Source organism: Eulemur rufifrons, chromosome 15 (assembly GCF_041146395.1).
Source record: "Eulemur rufifrons isolate Redbay chromosome 15, OSU_ERuf_1, whole genome shotgun sequence".
Classification (NCBI taxonomy): Eukaryota; Metazoa; Chordata; class Mammalia; order Primates; family Lemuridae; genus Eulemur; species Eulemur rufifrons.
Window position 1 is genome coordinate 108949552 of NC_090997.1, and position 14931 is coordinate 108964482.

A 14931-nucleotide genomic window follows, 5' to 3' on the forward strand; every position below is an offset into this window, starting at 1 on the left:
TCACCACATACACACATGCTCACACACATGTTCACATACATACATACTCACATGCTCATGCACACACACACGCCCCTACACAGACGTGCTCACACACATACACACATGCTCACATACATACATACTCACAAGCTCATGCACACACACACACACATGCCCCTACACAGACGTGCTCACCACATACACACATGCTCACACACGTGCTCACATGCTCATGCACACACACACACACACATGCCCCTACACAGACGTGCTCACACACATACACACATGTTCACATACATACATACTCACATGCTCATGCACACACACACGCTCCTACACAGACGTGCTCACACACATACACACATGCTCACATACATACATACTCACATGCTCATGCACACACACACACGCCCCTACACAGACATGCTCACACGCATACACACATGTTCACATACATACATACTCACATGCTCATGCCATTCACACAAGCTCACATACACTGACACGTGCTCACATGCATTCACACACAATGCTTACATATGCCCCTACACACGTATATCCACACGCACATGTGCTCACACATGGAGGAGGTGTAGAGGGAGGTGCTCTCCTGAGAGCAAAGGGAGGGGTTCTGGCTTCGGGGTTAGGCTTTGTGAATGAATGAAGGCTTCAGAGACACTTAGCTCCAATTCCTGGTACAGCTGAGCCCTGACTGGTTGGTTCAGGTGAGCTCTGATTGGTTGGTTCAGGTGAGCCCTGACTGGTTGGTTCAGGTGAGCGCTGATCATTGGTTCAGGTGACCTCTGATTGGTTGGTTCAGGTGAGCCCTGATTGGTTGGTTCAGGTGAGCCCTGACTGGTTTTGCCCTGATCAGTTGGTTCAGCTGAGCCCTGATTGGTTGGTTTAGCTGAGCTCTGATTGGTTAGTTCAGCTGAGCCCTCATTGGTTGGTTCAGGTGAGCTCTGAAGGTTCCAGAGGTTCTGGGGCGGGTCTCTGGGGCACTGGGGCTTTGTGGGTGACCGCCAGCCAGGGCGCTGTGCCCAGGTAACGGCTCGGGACCGTCCTGAAGGCCCGGCTCTGGATTCGGTCTGTCTGCGGTGTCCTCCTTCCAGGCGTGGCGTCTATGCGGGTCTCCCCATCATGTCTCCGGTTTTACCTACGCTTCCGGTTCCGCAAAGCACCAGCTGATCGTCGTAGGAACTCATCGCTTTGCGGAGTTGGCTCCAGTCGAGCCCCCGTTCGCACCAGGAGCGGCCTCGCTACAGAGGTGCGGCCGCTGCTGCCGCAGTGCGAGCCCCGCACACCCGGCCTGCCCCCTCCCGCACCGCACACCGGGCATGCCCCCTCCCCCACAGGTGTGCGCGCAGGCCCCCCTCCCCTGCAGGTGTATGCGCAGGCCCTCCCCCACAGGTGTGCGCGCAGGCCCCCCTCCCCCGCAGGTGTGCGCGCAGGCCCCCTCCCCCACAGGTGTGCGCGCAGGCCCCCCCTCCCCCGCAGGTGTGTGCGCAGGCCCCCCCTCCCCCGCAGGTGTGCGCGCAGGCCCCCCCTCCCCCGCAGGTGTGCGCGCAGGCCCCCTCCCCCACAGGTGTGCGCGCAGGCCCCCCCTCCCCCGCAGGTGTGTGCGCAGGCCCCCCCTCCCCCGCAGGTGTGCGCGCAGGCCCCCTCCCCCACAGGTGTGCGCGCAGGCCCCCCTCCCCCGCAGGTGTGCGCGCAGGCCCCCCCTCCCCCGCAGGTGTGCGCGCAGGCCCCCTCCCCCACAGGTGTGCGCGCAGCCCCCCTCCCCCGCAGGTGTGCGCGCAGGCCCCCCTCCCCCGCAGGTGTACGCGCAGCCCCCGTCCCCCGCAGGTGTATGCACAGGCCCCCCTTCCCCGCAGGTGTGCGCGCAGGCCCCCCCTCCCCTGCAGGTGTGCGTGCAGGCCCCCCTCCCCCGCAGGTGTGCTCGCAGGCCCCCCTCCCCCGCAGGTGTATGCACAGGGCCCCCTCCCCCGCAGGTGTGCGCGCAGGCCCCCTCCACCCACACGTGTGCGCGCAGGCCCCCCTCCCCCGCAGGTGTGCGCGCAGCCCCCCTCCCCCGCAGGTGTGCGCGCAGGCCCCCCCCCCAGCTCACTCTGCCGGAGCCCACCGCCCCCCAGAGCCTCAGGCTCCCACGTGCAGCCCGGAGCCCGGAGCGGACCGGCCACTGCGGACATGCTGCCCACCCGCCGCCTGGTCACTCCAGGTCCGCCCCCCGCGGGGACCCACTCCCAGCGGCTCTCCTGCTTCCGGGGTGCGGGAGGTGGGGGGCGCCGAGAGGGCTTCCTTCTCTTTCTTTTACCGTTTTTAAAATTTATGCCATCTGTCCTTATCTTCTACTACTCATTAACTTTTTTTTTTTTTTTTTTTGAGACAGAGTCTCACTCTGTTGCCCAGGCTAGAGTGAGTGCCGTGGCGTCAGCCTAGCTCACAGCAACCTCAGACTCCTGAGCTCAAGGGATCCTCCTGTCTCAGCCTCCCGAGTAGCTGGGACTACAGGCATGCACCACCATGCCTGGCTAATTTTTTTTCTATATATATTTTTAGCTGTCCATATAATTTCTTTCTATTTTTAGTAGAGATGGGGTCTCGCTCTTGCTCAGGCTGGTCTCGAACTTCTGAGCTCAAACGATCCGCCCACCTCGGCCTCCCAGAGTGCTAGGATTACAGGCGTGAGCCACCGCGCCCGGCCCATATAATTTCTTTCTATTTTTAGTAGAGATGGGGTCTCGCTCTTGCTCAGGCTGGTCTCGAACTCCTGAGCTCAAACGATCCGCCCACCTCGGCCTCCCAGAGTGCTAAGATTACAGGCGTGAGCCACCGCGCCCGGCCTACTCATTAACTTTTGTCTCTTTTTTCTTGGTTGTCAAATGATCCTTCCAGTAAAATATTTCCCCTTGCAGGTCTTAGCCGGCTGGGCCATGTCATCGTGGTGTCGGGGGGAGGCGCTGGCCACGTGGCAGCCCGCAGACCGGGGACCTGGGATCTCTCCGCGGTTCCAGACGGTTCTCGGGCCAAAGATCTGCTGGGCAACATTGGCAGTCTCGTCAAAAGTGACATTTCCGCGGTGCTCAAGGTCTGTTTCTTGGTGTCTCGTGGCAGAGTTGCAGGAAGTTCCCTACTTGTCCCTGAGGCCGAATCAGTGAGGAGGAAGAACAGGACCAGTGTTTTGAGGAAAAGGAAAGAGAAGTGTATTAATTTGAGGGCAGATGAGGAGGGCAGGGGACCAGCTCTCAAAGACCCCCGTCCTGGCTTTAAGCAGAAATACAGGCTTTTTAAAAGGGGGGTTTTCGGGGCTGGGCTCAGGTCTACGTGACCAGTGTCACGTGTTGTGGCTTTGGGCTATTGTTGTTTAACTATAATTGGTGATTTCAGTTGACCTTATCTCTGGTGAGGACAATCTCGTGACCTCTGGAAGATTCTGTCGAGCTGTCTCCTGTGGTTTAAGATACTAGAAAACAAACAGCAAAGAACATTTTTCTGCCCCTTTGATTACTGGCCTTGGGGAGGGAGTGCAGGTTTTAATTCCCAAAAAGGGTGGGGTTTTAAAGAGACAATTTGTACGACATTTCCTCACCCTTTTTCAGAATTTCACCTCTGCCACAGAAGTTCTTTGGGGGCTCCGATGATGGGGGTCGCAGTGGAGGGACCACCTCCGTCCGGCTGTGTCTATCCTGACGCCATTCCCACTGCGACCCCAGACTCTTCCGGTCACCGGCTGCCTTAGTGAGTGTCATCGCCAGCCTTTCTGGAGACAGATTCAGGAGCCAACCTTGGGGTCAAGGCAGACTGGCTCTGCCACCGGCACACTTTGGGGACGAGGCTTTGACCTCGGGGAGCTCGGGCAGTGGGTGGAGGCTCTGGGCTCAGTGGACTCAATTTGAGGGGACGGAAGAAAGTGGCACTTTGGCCTCCCCGAGCTGAAAACTGAAAGCCAGTTTTCCGTTGTCTTTTTAGAACACAGATTCCCTTGGTGCGTGTCCTTAGGTTTGATGGGAGAGAATTCTGATGCAGCTGTACTTCATCATCTTTACCAGGAAGATCGGGACTTTCCTTACTCAAAAGATAAAGAGAAACCACGTCTGCTCTTGGAAATATTAGTACTTCCTTCCAGGGTAAGTGTTCAGGTAATTAAAGGTGTCTGTTAGTTTTCTTATTTTTGTGTTATTTTAAAATTAAAAGCTTTAATTTGGAGATGATCGTAGGTTAACATGGGGTTATGAGAAATCGTGTGGAGACCCCACGCACGTACCCTGCACCCAGCCCCCCCGTGGGTTACGTTTTGCAAACCAATCGTGCAGCCTACAGCCGAGAGGACGCCAAGACACAGGCAGGTGGAGGCCCGGACGCCTCGCACAGCTGTGTGTGGCCACACCCAGCCCCTCCTCAGTCCCGAGTAACTACTCATCTCGGCTTTGTTCTTACAGTGTTGCCATTTCAGGAACGTTCGATAACTGAAATCACCAGTGTGTAACCCTTGAGTGTGGCCTTCTTCACTCAGCATGACACTCCGAGAGCCACCCAGGCTGCGTGGACCGTGGTCTGCTTCGTGGTATGGATGCACCAGCGGGGGGCCTTCCGCTGGCTGGAGGACATCTGGGCCTCTCCGCTGTTTGGCAATTACAAGTAAAGCGGCCGTGAACATGCGTGTTCAGACTTTCGTGTGAATCCGTGTCTTTGTTTCTCCGGGATAGATCCCCTAGACTGTTATTGCCGAGTCACATGACAGTTGCATGGTTTGTTTTCAAAGACTCTCTCCACGTGTTTTCCAGAGTGACTGCACCATGGAGATTTCCAGCAGCGACAGATGAGGGATCCGGCTTCTGCACGTCCCTGCCGGCATGTAGAATAAGCCCTCCTGTTTATGTCAGTCACTCCGAGCGGTGGGCGCGGTCCCTCACTGTGGCTTTGGTTTGCACTTCCCTCGTGGCTAAGGATGCCGAACACCTCCCAGGTGCTCACCTGCCACCTGTGTCTTCCTTTAGGTCAAACGTTGGTGTCTTTTGCTCATTTTCTAATTGGCTTGTTTTTTTTTTCCCCGTTGAGTTTGAGAGTTGTTTGTATATTCTAGATGCCAGTCCTTTGTAGGATATGTTGTCGGAAAATATTTTCTCTCAGTTCGTGGCCTGCGTTTTCATCTTCCTGACAAGGTCTTCACAGAGCAACAGTTTTAAATTTTGATGAAGTTGAATTTATCAATCATTTCCTCTATGGCTCCTGTTTTTGGTGTCAGGTCTAAGAACTCTGCCTGGTCCTGGATCCTGAAGATGTTCTCCTTTTTTTTTTCCCTAACAGTTTTATACTTTTATGTTTTTACATTTAAATTTGTAATCCATCTTGAGTTAACTTTTGTATCAGGTGTGAGTTTGGGCCGAGGCCCAGGGTGTTGCCTGTGGATGTTCAGTTTCTCCAGCACCACCAGCTCCCTCCACTGGGCTGCCTTCGCGCTTCCGTCCGAACTCAGCTGGGCGTATTCCCGTGGCTTCTTTCTGGTCTGTATTGGGTCCCAGTGACCCACGGGGCTGTCCCTGTGCCAGGGCCATGCAGCAGGGTCACTGCAGCTGCACGGCAGGGGCTGACACAGCCACTCTGACTTCCCTCACTTTCTTCTTTCTTCAAGGTGTTTTAGCTCGGCGAGTTCCTTTGTCTCTCTGTGTACATTTTTGAATGATCTTGTCTGAATGCCAAAAAAATTTCTTGGGATTTTGATAGGAATTACGTTACCTCTATATATTGATTTGGGGAAAACTGTCAGGTTTCCCAGCTCAGGAACATGCTGTCTCCCCATTTCTTTCATCAGGGTTGTGTCGTCTTCCACAGACTCACTCTAGGCCTGGTTTACTAGATTTATGTCTAAGGGTTCATGGTTCCGAGTAAATGGTTGTATGTTAAATTAGTGTTCGTGTGCTCATTACTAGCAAGAAGCAACACAACTGATTTTTGTGTGTCTACCTTGTGTCCTGTGACCCTGTTGAACTCATTAGTTCTAAACTTTTTTGGGTAGATTTCTTGGAATTTTCTACATAGACAATCATGTCATTTGCAAATAGGGACAGTTTTATTTATTAGTTTTCTATCTGTATGCCTTTTATTTTCTTACCCTATTGCACTGGCTAAACTCCCACACTATGTTGGATAAGGGTGGGCAGAGTGGAGTCTTGGTTTGTTTCCAATCCTCGGGAAAAGCCTCCGTAAGTACAATGTTAACTGTAGGATATCTTAGATGCTTTTTATCTAGTTGAGGAAGTTTCCCTCTATTTCTGTTTTTATGAGATTTTAAAAAATCATGAATGGGTGTTAAATTTTGTCAAATACTTTTTCTGCATCAACTGATACGATCATGTGGTTTTACTTCTTTGGTCTGTTAATAAAATGAATTATATTGATGAACTTTTGATATTAAGCCAGCCATGTCTTTCTGGAATAAGCCACATACTTGGTCATGGTGTAAAATTTGTTTCATATATAAACAAATTCTATTAATATCTGCTAGGAATTTTTGCACCGATATTTGTGAGGAAATTGGTTTGCTGGTCTTTTTCTCTTACACTTTCTTTGGTTTTGGTATTAGGGTAATACCAGCTTCACAAAATGAATTGAAATGTGTTTCCTTCCTCTTCTGTTTTCTGGAAGAGAGTGTGTAGACTTGTGTCAGTTCTTCTTTAAACTTTTGGTGGAATTCTCCAGTGAAACTATCTGGGCCTGGAAATTTCTTTTTCTGAAGTTTTAAAATTGCAAACCTGGCCGGGCAGGGTGGCTCACGCCTGTAATCCCAGCACTCTGGGAGGCCGAGGTGGGTGGATCACTCAAGGTCAGGAGTTCGAGACCAGCCTGAGCAAGGGCGAGACCCCGTCTCTACTAAAAATAGAAAGAAATTATCTAGCCAACTAAAAATATATATAGAAAAAATTAGCTGGGCATGGTGGTGCATGCCTGTAGTCCCAGCTACTCGGGAGGCTGAGGCAGGAGGATTGCTTAAGCGCAGGAGTTTGAGGTTGCTGTGAGCTAGGCTGACGCCATGGCACTCACTCTAGCCTGGGCAACAGAGTGACACTCTGTCTCAAAAAAAAAAAAAAAAAAAAAATTGCAAACCTAATACCTTTAAGAGTTAAAGAGTTATCAAATTATCTATTTTACATTGGGTGAGTTGTGGTAGACTGTGTTTTTGGAGGAACTTGCCCATTTTGTCTAAGTTGTCAAATTTATTTTTATAGAGCTGTTCACAGTATTCCCCTAATATTACTTAGATATCTGCAGAATCTGTAGTGATATCCTGTTTGATTACAGATGTTGATAATTTGTATCTTCTTTTCAGTCTTGCTAGAGGTTTGTCAGTTTTACTGATTTTTTCCCAAAGGAGCTCTTCATTTCATTGATTTTTCTCTGTTGTTTTTCCATTTTCAATTTCATTGATTTCAGCTTATTTTATTCCTTCTGCTTCCTTTGGGTTTATCTTGCTCTTTTTTTAGGTTCTTGAGATGGGAACGTAGACTACTGATTGTAGGCTTTTACTCCTTTCTAATGTGTAAATCAAGTGCTATGAATTTCCCTCTCAATACTGCTTTAACTACGTCCCACAGATTTTAATACATTGTATTTTCATTTGAGTTTTCAATGTATTTTTTGATTTTTACAAGATTTCTTCAAGATTATTTACAAATGTGTTGTTCAATTTTCAAGTGTTTGGTGAATTTCTTGTTATCTGTCTATTATTGATTTCTAGTTTGCTTCCATTGTAGCTGGAGGACACACACCTTATGATTTCATTTTTTCAACTTATTGAGATTTGCCTTATGACTCAGGATATGGTTAATCTTGGTGTATGTTGTATGAGCACTTGAAAAAAGTATTCTGCGATTGTTGGGTGGAGTGCTCTATAAATGTCTATTAGATCTTGTTAGTGGATTGTATTGTTGCGTTCTTCTGTAGTCTTGCTGATTTTATGCCCAATTGTTCTACCTATTGTTGGTAAAAGGATGTTGACGTCTCCAACTATAATTGTGGATTTGTCTATTTCTTCTTCCAGTTATCAGTTTTTCCTTCTTGTATTTTGTAGCTGTGTTGTTTGGTCTACATGTATTTAGGATTGCTATGTTTTTTGATGGATTGATTATCATTATATAATGTTGCTCTCTGTCTCTGATAATTTTCTTTGCTCTGAAGTCTACCTTGTATATTAATAACCATTCCTGCTTTCCTTTGATTCATGTTTGCATGCTATGTATTTTTATATCCTTTTACTTTTCATCTTCATATGTTGTTACATTTGAAGAGTGCTTCTTGTTGAATGTAAATAGTTGAATCATGGTTTTTAATTTACTCTGCCAATTGCTCTCTTTTAATTGGTGTATTTAGACCATTTACATTTAATATATTACTAATATATTAGGGCTTAGGTCTGTAATTTTATTTTTTGCTTTCTCATTGTTCTTTCTGATTTTCATTTGTCTGTTTTCTTTTTCTTGCTTTTCTGTAGTTCACTTGAACATTTTTAAAATTCCATTTTGACTTATCTATAGTGCTTATGAGTGCATCTCTTCATATAGCTTTTTTGGTGGCTGCTTTTGGTATTACATTGTATATATGTATATATATAACTTACCACAGTCTGCTATTGTTGTCATTTTACTGGTAGGTGATGTATAGAAACCTTTTACATCCCTTTACTCTTCCTATTTATAATATAATTATTTTAGATATTTATATATATTTAGAATATCAGAGTAGTACAATTTTTGCTTCAAACATAATTTAGCAAACTCAAGGAGAGATAAACACTCCTGTATTTACTATATTTTTTGCTTCCTGTGTTCGTCCTACTTCCTGGTGTTCTGAAGTTCCTTCTTTATCATTTGCTGTCTGTTTGGAGACCTCCCTAGGCCACTATTTCAGGGCAGGTCAGCTTGGTTTCCTTCATCCCCGATGGGCGTCTTCACTGGATGTAGGATTCTGAGTTGACAGGTTTTTTGTTTTTTTTTTTTTAAACTGCTTGAAAACTATACTGGTGCTTTCTCCTGGTCTCCGTGGTTTCAGATGAGAAATACACTATTGTTGCAATTATTTTCCCTCTAAAGGTAAGACATCACTTTTTTCTGGCTGTTTTCAGGGTTTTTTCTTTGTTTTTAGTTTTTAGAAGTTGGATTATAATGTGTCTCGATGTGGGTTTCTTAGGGTTTGTCCTTGTCGGGTTTGCCCAGTTGCTGGGACCTGTCGGTTTCTGTCTCCTGCTGACCTGGGGAAGCTCGGCCGCAGATTCTCTGAGGGCTTGTCCTGCACCCGGCTCCTCTCTGCCCCATCACTGCCGGGACACGGATGGATGTCAGGTCTCTCGTTCTGGTCCCACCTTTTTAATCAGTCTGTTTTCTTTCTGTTTTTCAGATTGAGTATTTTTTCTCATTCCATCTTTCAATTCGCTGATTTCCTCTGCCCCCTCCATTATGCCATTGAAGCCATCAGATTTTTATTTAGGGTTTTTTTCTGTTCTATGATTTCCTTTTGGTTCTTCGTTGTATCTTCTGTTTCTTTACTGAGACTTTCTGTTTCCTTGTTGTGGCTTCCTAGTTTTTGGTTTATCTCAGGCGTGTTTATAATTCTCGTTGAAGCATTTTTGTGATGGCTGCTTTGAGGTCTCTCAGGACTCCCGGCCTGCTGTCAGTGCCGGCAGCTGCAGACGACCCTTGTCCCACTCGGTTTGAGATCTCCCGAGTCCTGGTATGGCGGGTGGTTCTGAGTGGAACCTGGAGGTTTTTGCACCATGTTACGGGGGTTCCCTTCCTGGCACTGCTCTGGCAGGGGCTGGGGGGGTCTGGGTTTCCTTGTCAGCTCTGTCCACAGCGTGACCCCCACCTGGCCCCAGAGCCAAGGTCAGGGACGTGTCCTCACGCCAGGCAGTGGGAAGGTGCCAACTGGCCAAGGCCTCTCCTGACGCCACTCCGTGGGGGCTGAGCCGTGGGCACAGCCTCGTGAGGGTGCAGTTCCGGGGTCCCGCCTTCCCTGTGCAGCGTGGGGAGGGCCACAGCTGTCTCCCGCAGCGTTTGCCGGGAGCCGAGGGGCCTATCTGGGAGTTTCCTGTCTAGCTGAGCTGCCCCTTTCCCAGTCCCTCCGCCAGAGAGAGCAGACTTTGTTGGGGCTTCTTTGTGCCCGCTGGGGTGCTGGGGTGTTGGCTCCCTCAGCTCCAAGTCTGGGACACGTGAGGCCAAAGAAAACCCCGAAACCCACCCCATGTCGTTCCCCGGGTCCTGCGTTCCCCGGCCGGTCCGCTTTCCTTCCCCACCGTCCAGCGTGTGACAGCGCGAGGCTGTGGGTCGTGCTGGAGGGACGGGGCTGCGGGCGCACCCTGCCCTTCTGGAGGCGGAAGTGTGTACCGGTCGCTGCATTTTTCTCTGCTCCTTGCCGTGAATAGCCTGTTCTTTGGCAAATGGTTATTGTATCTTTGAAGTCTTTGCACAAGATACACAATGTTGCAAAGTAGTTACACTATCAAGTATTTTAAACAGTTTCGTCTCTCAGTCTGAAGTTTGCTGACCGTCCTCTTGTTCTTGCTGTTAACAATCCCCGAGATCTTCGGGCACGCGGTGCGGGCCCTTCCCGTGCACGCCCGTGTCTCACAGCTCGCCCAGGGGTCTAACGCCACTGTCTCTTCACAGGGGTAGACAGTGGCGCGAAGCCTTCGGACTGGTCCCAGATGCCACAGCTGATGGGTGGAGGAGCCAGTGCCCAGCCACCTGGCCCCAAAGCACGTGCCGGTGACTGACAATGTCCTCTCTGGGCCGGCACTTTGCTCTGCAGGGTCGTTGCCTGCCGTGCCGTCCCAGGAGAGTGGAACTTAGGTTATCTTGGTTGCCAGGACGTTTTCTCTTCATTCCTGACCTGTTCCCTGCGTGATCTCCGTGTCCCGGCCCGTGCGCTGGTTCATGTTCTGTGATGACCTGTCCCTGACAGCGCAGCTGGTGCTGAAATCCAGGCCGCAGTCTCCCCACGGTCTCCCCATGGTCTCCCCACGAGCTAAGCCCCGGCCAGCGGTTCTGCAGCCGCGGTGTCCTCTGCTCCACGCGCTGGTGTGCACGTCCGTGGAAAGGTGTGGTCTGCTGACCCCACGGTGGCTTCTGCATGGTCTCCTTACTTTGGAGGTTGGGGAGAAGGGAGTGGATTATAAACTGGGATTTTGGGGAGAAAACTTCTGCACTCAGCGTTGTTGGAAAAGAGCCCCCTTGCTCACACTCTCAGGGTTTGGCGACGGGCCGTGCGCTGCGCTGTGACGCCCCCAGGGGCTGGCTCGGTGAGTGCCAGGCGCCCTCGCAGGCCCTGCGGACTCTGTGAGTGGCGGGCACGGGTGTGACATGAGCCGGGGAGTGAGGGACTGGCGGGGAGTGTGCCCTGCAAGAGCAGGTTCGTGACGTTGCTGAGAAGGCATTTTCCATGCAAGAGGGGATTTTCATAAGGGTCAAGAAGTCACATTTTTCCTCTTTTTTTTGCCTGCATTAAAACAGCAAGTTCATAAATTTTTTTGGAGGAAGGAGAAGTAGAGGGAAACAGACTGTGACATGATTAAGAATTCATCAATGACAAATGCTTTTCCTCCACATGGAGCATCCACAGGAAGTTTCACTGACCTCTTACCGGGCTTGCGAGACAGTCTAATTGGTTGATTTTGTCTATCTTTCCTTTTTTAAGTGAAAAAGAAAGCGAGCAGTTATTCTTGGTTCAGCTGCACACCCGGTTCTGTAAGATGCTCTTACAGATTTGCGGGAACAGGAAACACACGCAAGAGCGGGAGGGGTGAGCAGTGCGGACGTGCACGGCGGCTCCTGGGACACAGTCGGGACTCAGCCCTGACTTTGGCTTCCGGTGGGTTCCGAGATCTGCGGAACCAAATCGGCAGTTTTCAGGTTGAAATGAAAGAGGGTGGAGTTACATGAACGTGTTTTAAATCTCAGTAGGTTCCAGACATGCCTTCCTGTTTAATCTTCTTCTCAGCCCGAATCAGCCCTGGAACTCCACCTCCGGGGCTGCGCCGTGCATGTCCTGTGGCTCCCGCTGCCAAGCCCACTGGGCAGCGTGGACGGCGCGTCCCTCTGGGCCAGGCGGTGCCGGGTGCGGCCACACCGGGGCGGAGTCCGCTCTGGCGGAGAGCAAGGAGGCCGCGCAGGTCACGGGGCTGTGGGCCTGGGAAGAGAAAGGTCCTGCGGAGCGGCGATGCCAGCGTCTGGAACGGGCCCAGTGGCCCAGGGGCGCCAGCCCAGCCATAGGAGGGGACACCAGGCCTGGGTCCCCTGGCGCCGAGGCATCACGCACAGCTCTGTGAACCAAGGCAGCAGATGGTCCAACTGGAGTCTGAGACCCCAGAACTCACAGGCCAATTCCTCTCTGCGGCGTGAGGTCCAGCCCTGCCTGGTTCTCCCGTGCTGTGGCTGAGGAGGAGGAGGAGGCTCTTAGAAAGTAGTAATTATCTGGCATTTTCGTGGTGGTTTTCTTTGTCTGTGGGATGGTTCCATTGCAACTAATTCCAAAACACTTTTTTTACCTTGGAGTTGCAACCTGTGTTAAATTGCTTGGAATACACAGGTGGGTGGCTCCCGGCTCCTCAGTAAGGTTGGTGCACGAGGAACTTGCTGTCTCTGCCGGGCAGGAGCGGGTCTCCCCGCTCTGTGGCCCCTGCACGCGCCTCACACCCAGTCAGGGACGGCGCCCTCCAGGTGCACCGGGCCCCTTCCTAGGACGGAGGCACGGGTGCCGCCCGCTCCTGCCCCACCCAGCGCGGGCCCGTCCGCCGCCCTGGGCAGCTGCCACTGTCCCTGTGTCCTCAGTGTCCCTGTGCCCTCAGTGCCCCTGTGCTGCTGTGCTTGCGCACGCTGGCTGCTCCTGTCCCTCTGGCACGGCCACGGCCCTGGTCCCGCCGCGCAGAGCAGTCTGAGGACGCGCTGCCCTTGGCTCTCGTTGCCCACAGGCTGGGTTTGGCCTGGGAGATTGTGGTCACCCCCTCCTGGCCTGCGTCCCCTGCCCCGCCAGCCCCGACCCCCGGAGCCATGAACTGTCACTTGTGCTGCTGGCGACAGCCATGCTTCCAAGGCAGGTCTCTGCACGGCGCGGTGATCTTGGCTGGCATTTCAGCAAGTGTGGGGTCCAGGACCGCAGATGCCCAGCGGGGCTTCGTCCCCAGAGGGGACACCGGTGAGGGCTGGCGAAGTGATGCTGCCACCACCACTGGGATGGGGTTTTAGTCACTCTGTGTCTCGTTCACAGCTTCAGGCTAAGGCCAAAGAATGAGTCACGTCCTCTCTTGGATCTGGAGGACGTTTACTCTCACCGTGTGAATGCGGCTGGCGACTCGGGCGCCGGCCCTCCCTGGCCCCGCAGGTGCTTCTCCCGGGTGGCCGCTTGGTGCAGAAGTGACCCGGGCGCTTGGCTTCCGGGCCGTCCCAGGTGAAAATTCATCCTCCGCTGTGTCCGAGCTGTGTAGCCTGGCGCGTGTTATTTAATCTTTCTGGGCTCAGAGTCTTCATTAATGAGACAGGACAGTCACAGTACCTGTGTGATGAGGTGACACGACTGTGTGGCACCCAGTGGGGACTCCTCAGGGCCCCTGGGGTCGGGGTGTGGGGCTTGGCTGGGGCAGAGCCCCTGAGGCAGCTGGGCAGCGGCCTATCTTGGGTGGGGGCGGGGAGGCCTGGGCGTCTGCTGAGACCCGAGCACAGGCCTGGGGGCAGGAGGGGCCTGGGCGTGGACCGCCTGATGGCCTGGTGGCATTTTGGGTGGGGCCTGGAGCTGCTTGGCTGTTTCCCACACGGAGAGGGGGAGCCATGTTCCTTGTGAGGGTGACGGCCTTGGGCTGGGGAGAGTCCAGCACCCGCAGCGTCCACAGGGGACACTGAGAACTTGGGCGCTTTGGGTCACAAACTCGCCGAGGACACTCACTCGGCCTCAGGGGGACGCAGCAAGGTCAGCGGGGTGGGCTCGGCACGGAGACGGCACAGTCTCACCTTGAAGGCGGCCACAGAGGTGGTCACTGCCCCAGGAACACCTGCTCCCAGGGACTGGGGACCCAGCCAGGGGTCCTGGTTCTTCGGGCAGAGCCCGGCTGGGGACGGTGTGAGGCTGCCAGCTGGGGCGGGGCCTTCTCCCCTGCCCCGCGCACTGTGGACCCGCGGCTGCCTGGGGGTGCAGAGGCTGGAAGTGGCCGTGGCTGGCGGGGAGGAGCTCGAGGGACCCGCAACACATGCCCCGGCACCGTCTGTCAGCAGGCCACCTGCCCCGAATTGACCCTGGCCGGCGGGTGCCGCTCTGCCCCCGGGCGCACGTTGTAGGCTCCAAGCTGGCCGGGCTCCCAGGGCAAGCTGGCTTTTGTTTTCCTTAGCGTTCGTGCAGAACAGGTTTCCAGTGGCGGGGTGGGGGCTGGGTGGCTTACGGGATGGCGCCCGGGGCTCGCGCATGCAGGCGCGTGGTTGGGGTTCAGCTCCAGGTCCCAGGTGAATTCCATGCACGCCCGGCCTTGCGTGGCCCTCGCCCTGGCTTGCGCGTTCTCCCCGCAATCATCACCCCCGGCCGCTGCGCTGAGCTCCCCGTGTCTGTGGTCCGCTCGCCTCGGCTGTCCTGCTGCCTGGGGCTGCACTGGGGGGTCCTGTAACAAGCCAGGGGGGCTTCTGAGCCTGCTGCAGAGGGGGGGTGGCTTGTGTAGACACGCGTTAGCCTGGGTGGGGAGGAGGGCGGTGCCTGCCCAGGCGTCAGCTGCCTGTGGCCACAGCCGTAGCTCAGAGGCATCCTGCCCCCAGGGTGTGGCGGGGAGTGGCTGGAGATGGCCCAGACCAGACCACCGTGGGCTTCCCCACGAGCGAGGCCCCTGCAGGCGCCCCCCGTCTTTCCCGGCGGGAGCTGGGTTTGCACATCTGAGCAGCCACAGCCGACCTGGAATCCTCGTGAGAGCAGGGAGCAGGCCAG